At 39.3% G+C, this 16783-nt stretch overlaps 1 long non-coding RNA gene across 22 annotated transcripts in view; it reads right to left on the reverse strand.

Moving 5' to 3' along the window:
- Nucleotides 1-13675, reverse strand: part of LOC309658226 — a 477715-nt gene extending 464040 nt beyond the window's left edge. For 6 of the 22 annotated variants that reach the window (XR_014262069.1, XR_014262070.1, XR_014262071.1 and 3 more), the window contains exon 1: nucleotides 12578-13673. This is a non-coding gene — a long non-coding RNA (uncharacterized lncRNA). Of the gene's footprint in view, nucleotides 1-12577 lie in introns of all 22 variants that reach the window. The other 16 variants (XR_014262067.1, XR_014262068.1, XR_014262076.1 and 13 more) reach the window with 12 other exon arrangements.
- Nucleotides 13676-16783: the final 3108 nt, after the last annotated feature.

The following is a 16783-nucleotide window of genomic DNA, read 5'->3' on the forward strand; positions in this document are numbered from 1 at the left end:
AGCTCCAGCAGCAAAACAGCTTATCTGTTAATAAGCTACAGAAAGAAGAGCCCCAAGTCCCATCACGCACTGCACAAATGTGAGTTGAACTGGCAAACATCTCCCAATCCACCACAACAACCCCTTGCCTCGCTTACCTGAAACTTTCACACATACCACATCTCCCCAATTATTTCCATAATCAGTGAGCCTATTGCTGATCTAAAACCTGACACATACATGAGTAGATTCCAGGTCTGTTAAGTACCAGGAGCAAAGGAGGACACAGAAAAACACCGCATTTAGTCTCATTTTCTCTGAGAAATTCAGTGCGCTGAAAGACAGCACTGGACTGAGAACACGGAACCAAGGTTCTAACACCAGTTTTTCTACCAGATACCTTGAAGCAAGTCACTTGGCCTCTTTCATCTCATTTCTTTCGAGATTACACTACATTATCATTCAGATACTTCCATATCTAGGAGTCTGTGATTATGCTGAGTATCCATGCTATTAGAAAGCCAAAGAAACAGCTACTCAGAAGCACATGGAAAATAACCATCTTGGATGAGACTTAAGAGCTGCAGTGGCACTAGCTCCACACAAGGCATCCTCATCCCAGGTCAGAACTCGGTACTGCAGGCTGCCCAGAAACTGGGGCATATAATAAGGTTTATTCATATGAGCATCCTTCCTAACTTATTCAACCACAAGTCTTTCATGAATACCACCCAGATGCTGAAATTAGGATCGCCATCCTTAGGTATCAGGGATTAAAGTATGATCCAAAGAGTTCAAGTTGCCTCCAAGATGTCTGCAACTGCATGGAAGTTGAAGGCCTCACTCACCTCATTCCCACCACATCCTGCAAATCCTTTTCTTAGAAGGAAATCAGAAACTCCCTTTCTTGAAGACAGATGGGTAATTCATGCACAACCATCTATGAGACTGCCTGCATGGGGCCTCCTTGTTTGAAGACTACAGAGATTTTAAATTAAAAGAACCATCTATGTCAACTCTGCCTAGATGATGTGTTCAAAGGGAAGACTCAAAGCAGCAAACTAGAGGGAACTTTTCGTTTACTTATTTCTAAAAAGCCAAATAAACCCTCTAGGAATGGTTATCTGTCATTTCCTTTCTCAGCACCCACTGTTCCTTCTTCTGGCTGCAGTCACAATTTTTATTTGCAAACCATGACTACCGCCCTCAGTGGACCCATGTCTTCTGTCCCAGGGTTCCTTTTCCTCTAAGAATTTTATGATCTGCATGAATCACTTTGCATAGATAACTAAAATTGATCATTAAAATCTGAAATTAAAAAAAAAAAAAAAACGAGCATGCAACACCCTGTTCTTATTTTGCTTCAAGGATACTCCTACTGAGCTCATGGAGCTGAAAGCTGCAAAAACTTGAAGGATCCTCCTCTCAGGTTGAAAGACTAGGACATGAAGTACCCAAGTATGCCACACAGAGTTCAAGAAAAGGAATACAGCCAGATCTTCCATCTAAGTATCAGGAAGAAATCGGAGGTAGGGAAAAGAATTGGGGTAGCTCAGCAGTAGCCTTTTTCTTAACGTCAGAACCCTGATTTTTATTCCGAAACAAGACTATAAAACAACATTTCCCAGACATTCTCGCATGGAGGTGTAATCATGTGACTGTGTCTGGGCCAGTGACCTGCAAGAACAAGTGTTATGCTGGCTTCCAAAAGGCTCTGGCAAAAGTCCAACTTAATGAAATGAAAATGTCTGATTAGACCTTGACTTGTCCTGACCACTCTGGTCACAGGGAAAGCAGTCTTATTGACTCATCATGTCATTTCGCTCAACTATTAATGCAAGGAGTATCATGAGGAAGAAAGAACTGCTTGCAAATGTACAAAATAAGCAACAAATACCCCTGTCAACAGTATTAAATTATTTCTCAATCACACACTACAGGTTATATCACAGTAGTTACAATGATGGAGGCCACTGGGTCCTCACCAACAAAAAGACTGGTTCTTCCACTTTTAGGACAGTTATTTAGAGCAGAGGTCCCCAACCCCCCAGGAACCTGGCCGCACAGCAAGAGGTGAGTGGCGGGGAGCCAGCGAAGCTTCATCTGCCGCTTCCCATCACTCACATTACCACCTGAACCATACCCCCAACCCCCCGTCCGTGGAAAAACTGTCTTCCACGAAACTGGTCCCTGGTGCCAAAAAGGTTAGGGACCGCTGATCTAGAGGACTACAGGGCACTCAGCGTTTATCAGGAGTCTGTGCTTTCATAGAATCTACTCTTCAGTAAGTCTACAAATCTTTTATCCATGGCCCTAAAAGCCAAAATCAGGGTTGTACTTTATTATCATCAAGGTGTTTAGGAATTTCTGGTGAAAATAAAAGTTTCTACTCATATTAAAAGTGAATAAATGTTTCTGAATCTACCTTTCATCTTTGGTTAATATGTTTCTTACTAAACAAGCCAAATTCATAAAGGAAAAGACAGGTTACCTCATAACACTTTCTTTTCCACTAAAGCAGTAAAGACCCACACTAACACTGCATTTTTTTACTTCCAAATTCTATACATCAGGCTTCTCACAGAAACTTTCACTTCAGCCAGTGGAATACCTTGCAGGAGGCAGGCACTCAAGAAATATTTGTTAAGGTGACTTGAACATAGTAACACATTAGGTGAACATTATAGGAAGTTAGCCTAAGGGCTCTTCACTGAGAAGAAAACAGCTTTTTACCATGTTCTTTATTGCCAAGTGAAAGGATATACATATATAGCCTTGTTCGCTCAAAATGTACCCTCTCCACATCACTGACATCCTGTAAATGGCCATAAATCACAACTGGTCCTTGTCATGAGAAAAACTGTGTGTCAACTTGAGTGTGTCTGCCTTAAAAGACAGGTGCAAGGGTAAAATCAAACATATTTAAGTGCTTGGGAAAGAAACACTGCTCTACAGAAGCAAGGGACTATTAGGGGCAGGAATTGTAAACATATACACCTTTTATAGCAATAGACTCCAGACAGGAAATCAGGATGAGACTGGTCTATCCTGGCATTCATTTCATAGAGTTTAGTTTTGTCTGATGAATATTTAAACCCAAAGCACTGCAGTGGTAGTGCCAATATATGTCATATTTTCAGTTGCATCTCCTTTCTGGACTAGGAGCGCCCCTAACTACTCATAAGCCTTAAAATCCTAATTATCGGGTAGACCAGCGGCAGACTGGAGTGACACGAAATTAAGGTTGACTTTTAAGAAAATAGGCACATGTCTTGTCCTGCTCTATTAGACACACTTTGGCATTTTGCAGAGCCCAAATGAATTACAGAAGAGACACAGGTACTGTTAATACATCACATGCCTTCTAAAAATTCTGGAAGACGTGGGGAGTCCCACATCATTTCTTTGGGACTAGAGACGTTGCCAAGGACTAAAACTGATGATGCATAGAAGGAGAACCCTCCAAAACTAACTCCTCTGCTTTGCTGACCCAAAGGAAGCCAAAGGAAAGAGACTCTCTCACTCCAAGTAACTCCCTAAACTAACAATGTTTAGAAAAAACAAGTATTTTCAAGGTGGTTCAGAGTTGGAGGATAGCAGGCAGAGAGTAGAAACTGACTTGGATTTGATTATGGGGTCACGAGAAAGGATCAGAAATGTTCATTTTTAGTTGTTATTACTGAAGTTTTTATAAAATCCCAAGACATTCACTAGAACTTTACTAATTAAGACACGTAACCCACACACAACTAGACTACAAGTACTTATAATACATGTTTTTGGTTTTTGTTTTTTGAGAAAGAAATCTCAACTACCAAAGGTTCACCAGCTGCAGGACTTCAAAGGCAGTAATAGGAGCAATGGTCTCCAATGACTCAATTTGGAAAGAAAAATCTCTCACACAACCCACCCATTAGACAAGATGACATATACATCTACTTCAGGACACCTTACGTTTTGGATGAATAGCCTTGAATTTACTTCACAGCCAATAGCTTGCCAGAGAAAACTTCGAGTTGGATCCTATTACTTAATACACTAAATCCACAGCTCAAAGTCCATCTCACTGGATAACTGAATGTAACTAGCGATGGGAATTAAAACTGAGGATGCCAGCAGCCCTGATTTCACTGTTATTATTTGTACTGTGTGAAATGATTTTCATATTGGCAAGTATGGGATCTCTGAAACTGTGCACTCTTCCTATCTACCATGGTACATACGATTATTTGCCCATGCACGCTCTGAGGGGCAATGTGGTACAATGAAAGGAGCCCTGAGCTTGAGTCAAAACCAGTTCTAGTGCCAGCTCTGCCACTATCTGGCTGAAGACCTTGGACCACACTTTAGGTCCAAGTTTACTCATTAATTTATTTAATAACCATGATCTGATCACAGACCTAAAAGAACACAACATTGCTCAGCTGTAAAAGGGGGGAAACTAGACCTAGTTTATAGAACTGGTGTGAGATTTAAATGAGATAATGGGTGTACTTTGCATCCAAGACACATTGGTGCTAGTCTTCTTCTACCACAACTATCAGGCACTGTGTTCAGTCTAAAACACCACTGCAGGGAGCACACTGGAAGCCCTCATCACGTTTGTCATCGCTGGGTAAAGCCTCTTGCCTCTTAGTCAGTAAAATCCATGAAGGCCAGGATTTTCTTCTTTCTAATACACAGACACATCCTCTGAACCTGCATGTGCCTCAGCACCTAGTAAGCACTTAATAAATAATTGTTGAATGAATAAATTCTCTTTTATTCCTTAAAATAACTCTGGATCAACTAATATTTTTACCATTTTACAGTGAGGAGGCTGAATACTGAGAGAAACTGTCTATCAAATCAGGTGATAAGTCCCTTCCAATTCCACAATGCTATCTATAGTTTTTATATTTTCCAATAGTTCATCATTATATCATTCTTCCTAAATAATTGCTACTTACTCACATTTATTGGTTATTGCTTAAATAATAGCAAGAGTCTCAAACTATAAAATCTACTCCTATCTTTAAGGAAAATAAAATATTTGAACTATAAAAAAAATCATTTGTTTCTAAGAAAACTCTATTCTCACATCTACACACAAACTATCTAATGAGGTTATTCTTAAGAAACTCTTCCAAGTAATTTTCCCAACCTGAACTTCCATATCCTTTTCCCCAAATAAGAAGCGAAATAAACAGTCAAGAGTGATATTAAAAACATGGGGGCAATCCTGTCCCTAAAACATTTCTTCACCAAAATTTGGATTCTTTCACTTTAAGAGCAGCAAGATCATCTTTTTTACTATCTTTCAGAAGATAACTGTAGCTTCCCTAGTCTGGGGCCCTAAATGAGAACGACCTGGGTTAGATGCAGCCAATGTCACAGGGTCTCGTGGCTCTGAATCAGTATTTTCACACACTCCCAATCATAAATGCCCCAGAGACCTCCTATCCCCAAAACGGACACTGCTGTATCTCAAGTTCAGGTTTACAGAATGATGGCCTCCTCCAAGGCCTTCCTTAGAAAACGTATTCCCAAATTTGCCATCTCACCTCACGCTTCCTTCTCCAAAAGCAGCCTACTCTTTACCACTTATAAGTCTTCTCCTCTAGAGGGCTGAATGTATATTGGGGCACTCAGCAGATATTACACTCTACTCCATCAAAAGGATCTCATACATTTGTTTTAATTTAGTAATTAACATTCCTCTAGACTCGCAGAAGTGCTGAGGGCAAAGTCATAACGCTTTTAGTGGCAAAATCAAAATGTAAGCCCAGGTCAGACTTCACATCTAATGCTGTTGCTGGCAGACCCAGTGATTTTGAGACCGAGCAAGATGATTTTATCATTAAGGCATCACCACTGCTGTGCAGGGAATTTCTCTTTCATTACACCTCAGCTCCCTCCCACCTCAAAACGCTGCGTAGAGTTCTAACGTACTCTGAAACCACAGCAACTTATGACAGAGCAGCCATCATGATGACCTGTAAGTCATCAAGATACATATCAACCACTGGCTATGTTATTAATACTTGAAGTATCAAATTTGCTAAGGAAGCAAAAAGGAGCTTCATTCTTCCTCAAGGGGAATCAGAAACCAGTATGTTCAAGAGAGGATTTCCATAGGAAAACCGCCCCTGCCTCAGACAGCACCTACCATCAACATGTTTATGGACAAACACAGTATCAGAAAAACATGCTGTGAGTCTTAGAAACAGCATATGCCTCATTTCATACGGGCTGCTATGGTGCTAGGCATTGTTTTTTGGTTTTGGGGTTTTTTTTTACTGCATTTCAGAGAAATAACCGTAAAATGAAGGCCTATAACCAGCATATAACACAATAAACAACAGCATCAACTTCTGCACCCTTTTTGTGAATGGTTTCCCTATGCTTTAATTGAAAATGTAAGTTTTAATATGCTTTGTGTTTTCTCTCAAAATAGTTTGGGACCAATTCTATTCTAAGACTTCTGTATTTACCATCTCCATCCAAGGTCCAAAGATTACAGAATTTACAAATGAAGGACACCCCCTACACACACACACACACACACACACAAGTCAGTAACAGAGGAGCTATGACAACAAAATTCCTGAATGACAGAAAGAAACACAGAGGACAGTGGCTTGAAACAGCAATGGTGGTCACCACAAGCTTTGTCCTAGAGTTCAGCTCAGGTCTTTCTGAAAGCCTGGACCAAAAATTCACAAAAACAAGAAGCAGTAACACAGTTCACATAACTTTCCTGAGCTTAAATATATAATAGATCTGGGTAACTGTCCAACCTAGGTTGTATCTTCAGGGAATCTCAAACTCTCATAAAAAACCAAGGTTTCTGGCTCAAGAAAAGGCTTAAAGTTAGAGATGAGCATTGTTAAATCACTGGTTCCTATTCACATTTCAACCCTTGAAATAACGTTTCACTACTTGTCTCAGTCACCAGCGACTCTAGTCTGTCTTGAGAAAGCTCACACGCCTCCCTGGACTCAGCCATCTCCTTCTCACCGACAGGTCAGGTCCAATACAACCAAAGCTTAATTCACTTTAAAAGATATGTGAACTATTATTCAAGGACAGTAGCTGTCTGTTTACAGAAGCTTCATCCACATCAAGGCAGCTGAGTTTGTGAGCTTGATTTTTGTATTCTTCTTTCATTCTGTCAAAATTCAAGCTTACAGATATTTCTACTTTCAGTCTATTCTTTAATAAATGTCCCGCTCAGTGTAAGACAGGACTCAGAGTTTCAATGACATAACTGTATATTTTCCCAAGAAAATTGTTTATGTACCTTTCCATAAATGTTTTAACTTTTTCACCTAGAATATAAAATCCTTGAAGAAAATGTCTGTCTTCTATAGTTTAGCAAGATACATGCTCAACACAATTTCCAAATCACCTTTAGTACCAATTTTAACCATGAAGAACACTGAAAATTCTACTGTAAATTATCAAATATATGGAAGCAAATATATAAATGAAATGCTTCTGTCATTTAGTACAAAGAAGAGAGATACAAATATAGGATAATTTCTCAAATGAGTTTCAACTACTTAATGTGCTACTTTAAAGCATATTCACAAACAACAGAAATAATCAATCTGAAGAACTGGATTCATCTCTATACACAAGGGACATTTTTATACAGTTTCTCGAAGAATTAGCCACACAAGCACAATAGGTACCATAAAGATTAAAAGAAAGTAACTGCATTAAAAATACTTCAGTTTATTAAAAGGAACGGTTCCTATTTTATATGTATACACATCTATTTTTATAGAAAAGAACACATCTATTTTTATTCTAATTTCCATGACTCACTCCCCACCCATTCACCGATGAGATAGATAACAGTTGATCCTATTTTTCACCTTTTAATTTATTCTACCTGGAGAAATAAAAGTCATCATTGTCCTATGTTATTTTCCCTCCCCTTTGGACATTTATCCACTAAATAAACATCTACTACCCACTGCTGTTAAGCAGTGTGCTGGGTCCTGGGGCTCCATCCCAGTCTCCTCCGCTGGTTTCCCCTATTTGCCCCAATTTCTAAGCGCTGAAGTGTCCCAGGACTCAGCCCTGTCTCATCCTCAAGTCAGTCTACACATGCTCACTCGGTGGTCTCAGCTAGTCTCCTGGTCTAATTAGCATCTATCCTATGCTGACCACCCCCATATTTATATATACTGCAGACCTCTTTCCTGGGCTCCAGTTTCACATATGGACTCACCAACTCATCCTCTGCCAATAGATGTTTTACAGATCTCGAACGTTTAACAGGCCCAACTAACTCCAGATCTTCTCCACCAAACCTCCTTTCAAAGGATGAAGTTGATGACAACTTCGTCCTTCTAGTTAGTTAGGCTGAAATCCTTGAAATCATCCTGACACCTCTTTCTGTCATACCCCACATCCAAGCTATCAACAAACCTCTCTTGGAAGGCTGGCCAAGGAGACACTTTGACGTAAGCTTCTGCCCAATCCTGACGCCTCTGCCTCCCTCCCACTATGTTGTTCCCAAGGCCACATGCGTACAAGTATTCTACACACTAAACCCTGTCTGAGTCTACTTCCCAAATGATCCAAATGCTTCAAGTCTTCACTACAAACATCCATTACAATATTGTGCATACAACAGCTTATCCCTACTAGAAATAAAACAAAGGATGATTTTAGCTGATCTATGTGTAGAATCATATAGTTATAGATTCAGAGATTAAGGATATTTCTTGTCTTCTTTACAAGGACACTGAATGCCTCATGCTGCCTTACTACTCTTTTTGTTTATCCTCCATGCAGCAATGAAAGGCTTTAAATAAATCTTATCCATTCAAGTCCAACTGGTATTTTTTCTTTCTCTTCCCTGAGGAGCATCTTTTTTCTATACTACCACTTCTCTATTACTTCAGTTATTCACTGCATTTAGTTGTTTATCTTATTTTTTTCAGAAATATTCCTTCATAACAAGGAGGTGCTAAAAACCTCATTTCACAAGTAGGTATGAAAAAGAAATATCTTGAACACCTTTCCTAAAAAGAAATCTAAAGGTAGGTAATTTAGTACATAAGCCTTTAGGAAAGCATTAGAAGAAAGTAAGGCAAAGTCAAATATTAACAATTTACTGAACATAAATTCTCATTACACAAAAAAGTATCTCTCCTTGTAACTTCAAAATATTAATAGGGCAACACAGCAAAATATCAAGTGTCAGATGCAGCTAGACTACAAGATGTTATGTTTTTATTTTAGAAGTATGATTTTTATTATTGCTGAAACGAGAATTTTAGAAAAAAAACTACCATCAGTTTCTTAACATGTAATTTATTTGTAAAAGTCAACCAAAACAATCTGAATTCAATCATCAGCTCAGGAAGCAGATTCCATGACATTTTTTCCCCCTAAATGCTAAATGACACAGGCAGCGATAAAATATGCAGAGAAAGAACCATGTCACAGAAGATGTGACAATTTTGATAAATGATGATAAACTGTGATGTAGAACAGCCGTTTGTTAAGCTGCTGTTTTCAAAAACATGTATTTTAATGATGATTTTTGCCAAATATCATTTGAGAGAGATATTCTGTAATAAAACCATTGACAAACAAAATTGGTACCTTATTATAAATTAGAACAGAAATGTATTTAAGTTTTCAGCAAACTTGTAATTTTGCTTTAAATGAGAATGCATTTTAGATCCAGTCAGTTCCTTACAATGTTAAACACAGTCATCATCTGACCCAGAAATCCCACTCCGAGGTATAAAACAGAAATTAAAACATACTTTCACACAAACCCTTGTACATGAATGTTCATACAGGCAACATTATTCATAAAAGACAAGAAGTGCAAACAACCCAAATGTCCATCAAGTGACATATAATATCAATAGAACAGAATACTATTCAGCAATAAGAAGGAATAAAGTACTGATACATGCTACAATACGGATGAACCTTGAAAATATTATATTAAGGAAGCCAGTCACAAGAGGCTACATATCACTATGTTTATATGAAATATAAATTCTATTTATATGAAATGCCCAGAATAGGCAAATCCATAGAAATAAGATGTAGATAAGTGGTTGCCTAGGGTTGAGAGTGTAGAGGGAATGGAGAATAATTGCTAATGGATATAGGGTTGCTTTCTGGGGTAATGAAATGTTCTAGAATTGTGCACGGTGATGGCTGCACAACTCTCTGGCTATACACAACCTCTGAATTGTACACTTTAAGTGGGTGAACTGTATGTGAACTACATCTCCAAAAAGCTATTTAAAATGCCAGTTAAAAAGGCCAGTCATGGGCTTTCCTGGTGGCGCAGTGGTATAGAATCCACTTGCCAATGCAGGGGACACGGGTTCGAGCCCTGGTCCAGGAAGATCTCACATGCTGCGGAGCAACTAAGCCCACGAGCCACAACTACTGAGCCCAAGTGCCGCAACTACTGAAGCCCGCGCGCCTAGAGCCCACGCACCGCAATGAAGAGTAGTCCCCGCTCGCCGCAACTAGAGAAAGCCCACACACAGCAACAAAGACCCAACGCAGCCAAAGATAAATAAATAAATAAATTTACTTTTTAACAAAAGGGCCGGTCATGTTGTAGCTGTTTATAACTTGTATAGACTTTTCAAAGTCTAAATCCCTAATTATCAAAATATGTTTCTTACTGTCCACAAACCTCACTTCATTTCCTTACATAAAACCATCTGCCTATTCCACTATAAATACTACACGTAGTGAAAGAAAGTGCTTCTAAAATTAAATCATGTTTTCAAAACAGATTTCTCCTTAATATATTTAATTTTAATGATTCGCATGTGAATTATCCACACTTTCCATTAACTATGGTTAAATTTTCAATCTCAGATAAGTATCCCCCAATACAAAAGCACAGTAACAGGCCATTCCTCTCCCAACACAAGCTGTGTGGACTAAATTTTTAACGTATTAGCTTGAATTTTAAAAAGCAAAATTAAGGAGGCAGATCTGTAAGAAAAGCAAACACATGAAGTCTCAGAATTTTAGAATGGAAAATATTTTCAAGATTGATCCTCTTCAGGACTACCGAAACTTTAATATCTAAGAACTAACCCCAGGAATTTTGTGATATTCTCATATCACCTTACTTTTTAAATTTTTATTGGAGTATAGTTGATTTACAGTGCTGTGTTACTTTCTGCTATACATACCTTACTATTTTGCCTTATTATTTATATTGACATTAAGTTGATTCCTTTCCTTTCTTTTCTTTTTAACTTAGCAATGTATGACACAACATCAGTGAACTTACGGGTTTGGTAAGCTATCTGTCCTAGTCTAACAAACATTACAATAAATAAAAGTTTAAATGGTGATGTGTCTATCACTTAAAAACATCTTGCACATGATCAGTACTACATCTGCCACACTATGGGAAACACTGATCTAGTTTTATCTTCTAATTTTATGGGTGAGAAAGTTGAACTTCCTGGTGACTCTCAAAAGTCTGTGCACATCAGAACCTCCTGGAGGGTTTGTGTTAAAATAGAGAGTGCTGGGCTCTTCCCCAAGAGCGTAGGTCTGGGGTAAGGTCTGAGAATTTACGTTTCTAACAAATATCTAAGTGGTACTAATGCTGCTGGCCCAGGGACCGCCCTTCAAAAACCACTGACCAAAACCTACTAACCCCAAATTAGTCAGACCAGAATTTAAACTAGAACCCAATCTTCTCTTAGATGCTCTTATAATTATATGCTCTATCAAACATGTTTAATGTTGCTGAATTTTATTCACCTTTCACTTAATTTTACTCTTTTCAATAAAGGTGATTATTAAATGCTAAAGATCAGGTTTATACATTTTTAAGACTTCAGAGTTGTTATAAAATAGTGATTAATAAAAATTTAAGGAAAAGAACATTACAATCACCTTTGAGGACCCTGAATCCCTTTTCTTGGTCACATACCCTCCATTAGTCCTTTGAGATAAACATTATCTTCAAGTTTGTGTCTTATCATTCACTTGCTTTTCTTGTTAATTTTCTCATAGCCATATCTCTAAATAATATATTGTTTAGGTTGTACGTTCTGAGCTTTATACTATATCTTTTTATGCTATTTGCTTTTTTATTCAATATGATGTTTTTGAGATGTAGCCCTCGGTTTTTATCAGTAATTCATTGCTTTCATGGCGGGACACTATTTCATCTACAAGAAAACAGCACTAAAATTGTTGACGTTTGTTTTCATTTTGAAAAAATCAGAGGTAAAAAAGAAGTTGCAAAAATAGTACAGAGAAGTCCTATGTATGCTTCATCCAGTTTCCTCCAATGGTTACATCTTACCTAACTATATTACAGTATCAAAACCAGCAAACTGGTTTTGGGATAATGCTTGTGTATAGTTTCATGCCATTTTATTATATATGCAACTCTCAATTTTTAAGTTCTTTTTTTTTTTTCTCGCGGGCCGCCCAGGCCGCGAGACCAAGGGCAGCGGGGGCCGGGCCGGCGCGCCGCCCCCGCCCCGCCTCAGGCCGCCCGCGCTTGGGCCGCCGCCCGGCGACGCGAGGCCAGTCCCACCCCGCCCCCACCCCCACCCCCACCGCCGGCCCGGGGGTCGCTCACCTTCCGCGTTGCCCCAGACCACCATGCCCGGGCACAGCCGCCTCCTCCGGCCTCGCCGGCCCCGCCGCCGCCACACGGTGCCCTCGCCTGGGGCGGGGAGAAGGGCCGGGAAAGGAGTCGCACCGCCGCGCCGCGGTCCACGCTCGCCCCACGCTCGCAGCGGCCACCCTGAGCGCGCCCAATGGCTGCTCTGTCCCTCCCCCTCCGACGGGCGCGCGCGCCGCGGCTCCGCCCCGCCCCACCCCCTGCGGCGGCCGGCGCGCTCCCAGGCTCCTCCCCGCCCTTCCCCACCCGCGGCGGTTCCGGCCCCGGCTCGCACTCCGCCCCGCGCTGCGCGAGTGCCCGCCTCGCGCCTGGCCTCGGGCGACCCTGAACCACCGGCGCGGCGCCCCTCCCAGGCCCGCCCGCGGAGGTCAGCCCCTCCGCTGCACGTGACCGTCTCGCTCGCGGGGGCGGAGAGGAGCGCGGCGCCGGCCCACCTTCCGCATCCCGAGACCCGCGCGCCTCCCGCTGGGGTTGATGCGCTGTTCTCCTCTCTGCGAGTCCCCGCCCCGCGCTGCACTCCCCAGTCCGGGAGGACACTAGTTCAGGGACTGACCATGCTTAATCAAGATCATTCTATTGATATTAATGAATATCTGAGTTACTTCCTTTATTCCCCCCCTCCCCCCGCCAATTAAAGACAATGCTCCTACCTATTAGAAAAATGAAAATCCAAACACTGACAGCCCCAAATACTTGCAAGAATGTGAAGTAATAGGAACGCTCATTCATTGCTGGTGGGAATGCAAAATAGTACAGCCATTCTGGAAGAGAGTTTGGCAGTGTCTTACAAAACTAAACATACTCTTACTATACGATCCAGCAATCGGACTCCTTGGTATTTACACAAAGGAGTTGAAAAATTATGTCCACATCAAAAACCTGGACACAGATGTTTCATAGCAGCTTTATTCATAATTGCCAAAACTTGGAAGCCACCAAGATGCCCTTCGGTAGATGAATGGGTAAACAAACTGGTGCATCCAGATAATGGAATATTATTCAGCACTAAAAAGAAATAAGCCATCAACCCATGAAAAGATACGCAAGAACTTTAAATGCTTATTACTAAGTGAAAGAAGCCAATCTGAAAAGCTACATACTCTTTGATTCCAACTAAGTGATACCATAATGGTGGATAATGTCATTAGTCAAAACCCATAGAACATACAACACCAAGCGTGAATCCTAATGTAAACTATGGACTTTGGGTGCTAATGAAGTGTAAATGTAGATTCATCAATTGTAACAAATATACTTCTCTGCTGAGTAGTTGATAATGGTGGAGGCTATACATATGTGGGAACAGGGGGTACATGGGAAATCCCTGTACCTTTCACTCAATGTTGTTGTGAACATAAAACTGCTCTAAAAAAATAAAGTCTACAAACTTTAAGCTGTACGATGAATAAGTTCTGAGGTTCTAATGTATAGCATGGTGACTAGTTGATAACACTGCAATGTATAACTATAATTTGCTAAGAGAACTTAAAGGTTGACCCCCAAAACATATACATATATATTTATATATTCCTCTTTACCATAAATGTAACGGCTGTGCTCCTGGCTTCTCTAATCTCTTCCAATCATCTATTTTTATTTCTGCTCAGTACCATGCTGTCTTAATTGGTAGAGTTTTATAATAGCGAGTCTTAATATCTAGTAGGTCAAAAATCCCCAATTCACTCTTCCATTTGCTGTTAAGAATCAGCTCGCATGTTCTATGTGGGGGAGGGAGGTGAAGGAAATTCATTTTAGTGTCATAACATCTCTAAAACAATTTGGGGAGAATCACATCTTCTGTAGATTGAAATTTTCTATTGAAATAAGATTTATTTCTCCATTCCTTTAGTTTTTCTTAAGTGTCTTTGTTCTATAATTTTCTCCATATAGTTGTTGCCTATTCTTGCTAGAGTTATTCCTAGGTACTTTATAACTGTGATAATATTATAAATGGTATCTCATTGCCTTTTCTAAATAGTTGTAGCAGAGTACAGAAATGCAATTGATTTTGTATATTGATTTTGTTTGCAGTATACTTGCTAACCACTTTTATTCATTCGAATACTTCATCTGTAGATTCTTTTGGTTTTTCTACAGGGACAAGATAGCCTCAATGACTAGTGATAGCAGTTTCTTCTTCTCCAATGCTAAGAATTCTTCTTTTTCTTCCTGTGTAAGACTTCCTATATAATGCTGCAAAGAAGGATTATCTTATCTTGTTGGTGAAAGGTGTCTTATCTTGTTTCCAATATTAAAAAAGAATGTTTTCAATGTTTCACCATTAAATATCACATCTGCTGAATATTTATACCTTCTAATGATAGTCTGTTCATTTTGTATCATGAATAGATACTGAATGTTATGGAATGCATTTTCTACATCTCCTGAGATTAAATTTTTTTTAAATCAAGAATTCAGTGGGGGACAGATGGATTGAGAGTTTGGGGTTAGCAGACGCAAACTATTACATATAGGATGGATAAACAACAAGGTCCTACTCTACAGCACAGGGAACTAAATTCAATATCCTGTGATAAACCATAATGGAAAAGTATGAGAAAGAATGCATATATATGTAACTGAGTCTCTTTGCTGTACAGCAGAAATTAACATTGTAAATCAACTGTACTTCAATAAAAAACTTACTCTGCATCCATAATGTGTCACACTGTTCTAGACAGTAGAGGTAAAGCAGTGACCAAACAGATGAAAACACTTGCCCTCAGGGAGTTCACCTTGTATTAAAGGAGAACAAACACAATGAATAAATAAAATGCATAGTTTGTTACATATTGATCAACACAAAAGACAAAAATGAAGTAGAGAGGGGAACAGGTAGTGTCGGGAAGGAGGTCTGCAACTTCAAATGCAGTGGTAGGAATGGGTGTCATTGACAAAATGACATCTGGCAAGAGCCTGCAAGCAGAAACAAGAGCATAGGTTGTATGCAGTAAGCACTGCAAGGCAATATGAAGTTCTGTTACAAATTCTGTGAAGGAAAAGTGAATTTCTGAGTAGGTTCACTGGAAAAGATAAATGTTAACATACTATTTTAGTTGCTAATTCCCTATCACAAGCAATGAAGCTTAAAAATCTTACATCAACTATTAAGTAAATTAAAAAAACAGCTGAAACCATTATAACCACCAGTAGTACCAAAGTAGCATTCTTATTAAAAGTATGAAAATAACCATTTCAATATAGAATACAGAAAGATAACAAAAATTATTCTGTTGTTCAAAGTAAATTATTATAAAATTTCAACTTGGGTCACAGAAGCCTATCAAAAAAATAAGTATGGGAAAAGCATAAATGGAAAAAAGAAATATTCACAAGTACAAGACCTAAAACTCATTGTAAGTACTCCCCATAAGTTATCTGACCCAATCCAGGGCTAACACTCTAAAGAAACATGAAAACAAAAAGACAATCACTCAGAGACCAGATGACAGAAAGAGGAAAGGAATCGTTTCAAAGATGTGTTACAGAAAGTTCAAGTACAAAATTTTCAAATTAATATTGAGAATGCAAAAGGAAAAAAGACCCAGCAAGTCTAACTAGCAATGAAATAAATAAGCAAAGACAAAAAGAGAAGGACATCGAAACACACAAGGACTGACCAAAAGAGAATAAGGAAACTCCTAAACCAAAAGGTCACAGAGGTGTCCTATCCAACATTAGCTCATGGGATGATGATAGGTGTTTATGCGGGGGGGAGGGGGGTGAATAGGTCAAAGTTAATCTATTAGATTCTTTATGCAGTACATCTCAGAATCTTTCAAAATGCCACTGTGAATTATGAATCACTAACCTACTTTGGGGGTAGGGTATGGGGGGCACAGAGTAAGTACGCATAAGAATGTAGTCTTTCCCATGCCAGCTCACCACGGAACCCTTTATTTTGGCCAAAAACAAAAGTCTGTGAGAAAAATGTTGTCCTAAAGGATGGTAAGACAGATGAAATTCATAAATCGCTTTGTAGAGTTAAAGGAATGCTAAAAAAAAAAAAAAAAATTTAAGGACTTTCTGGTTGTTGTTTTTTTCTTTTATTATTGGTAGAAAGCCAGCCAAGAATCAGTTGGACTTACAAACATGAGTACATGGATGAATAAAAGATAGAAAAGAGAATAAATCAAAATTCTGATATATTTTACTGAAGAG

The sequence above is a fragment of the Balaenoptera physalus genome (genome assembly GCF_965194825.1).
Source record: "Balaenoptera physalus genome assembly, chromosome: 3".
Taxonomy (NCBI): domain Eukaryota; kingdom Metazoa; phylum Chordata; class Mammalia; order Artiodactyla; family Balaenopteridae; genus Balaenoptera; species Balaenoptera physalus.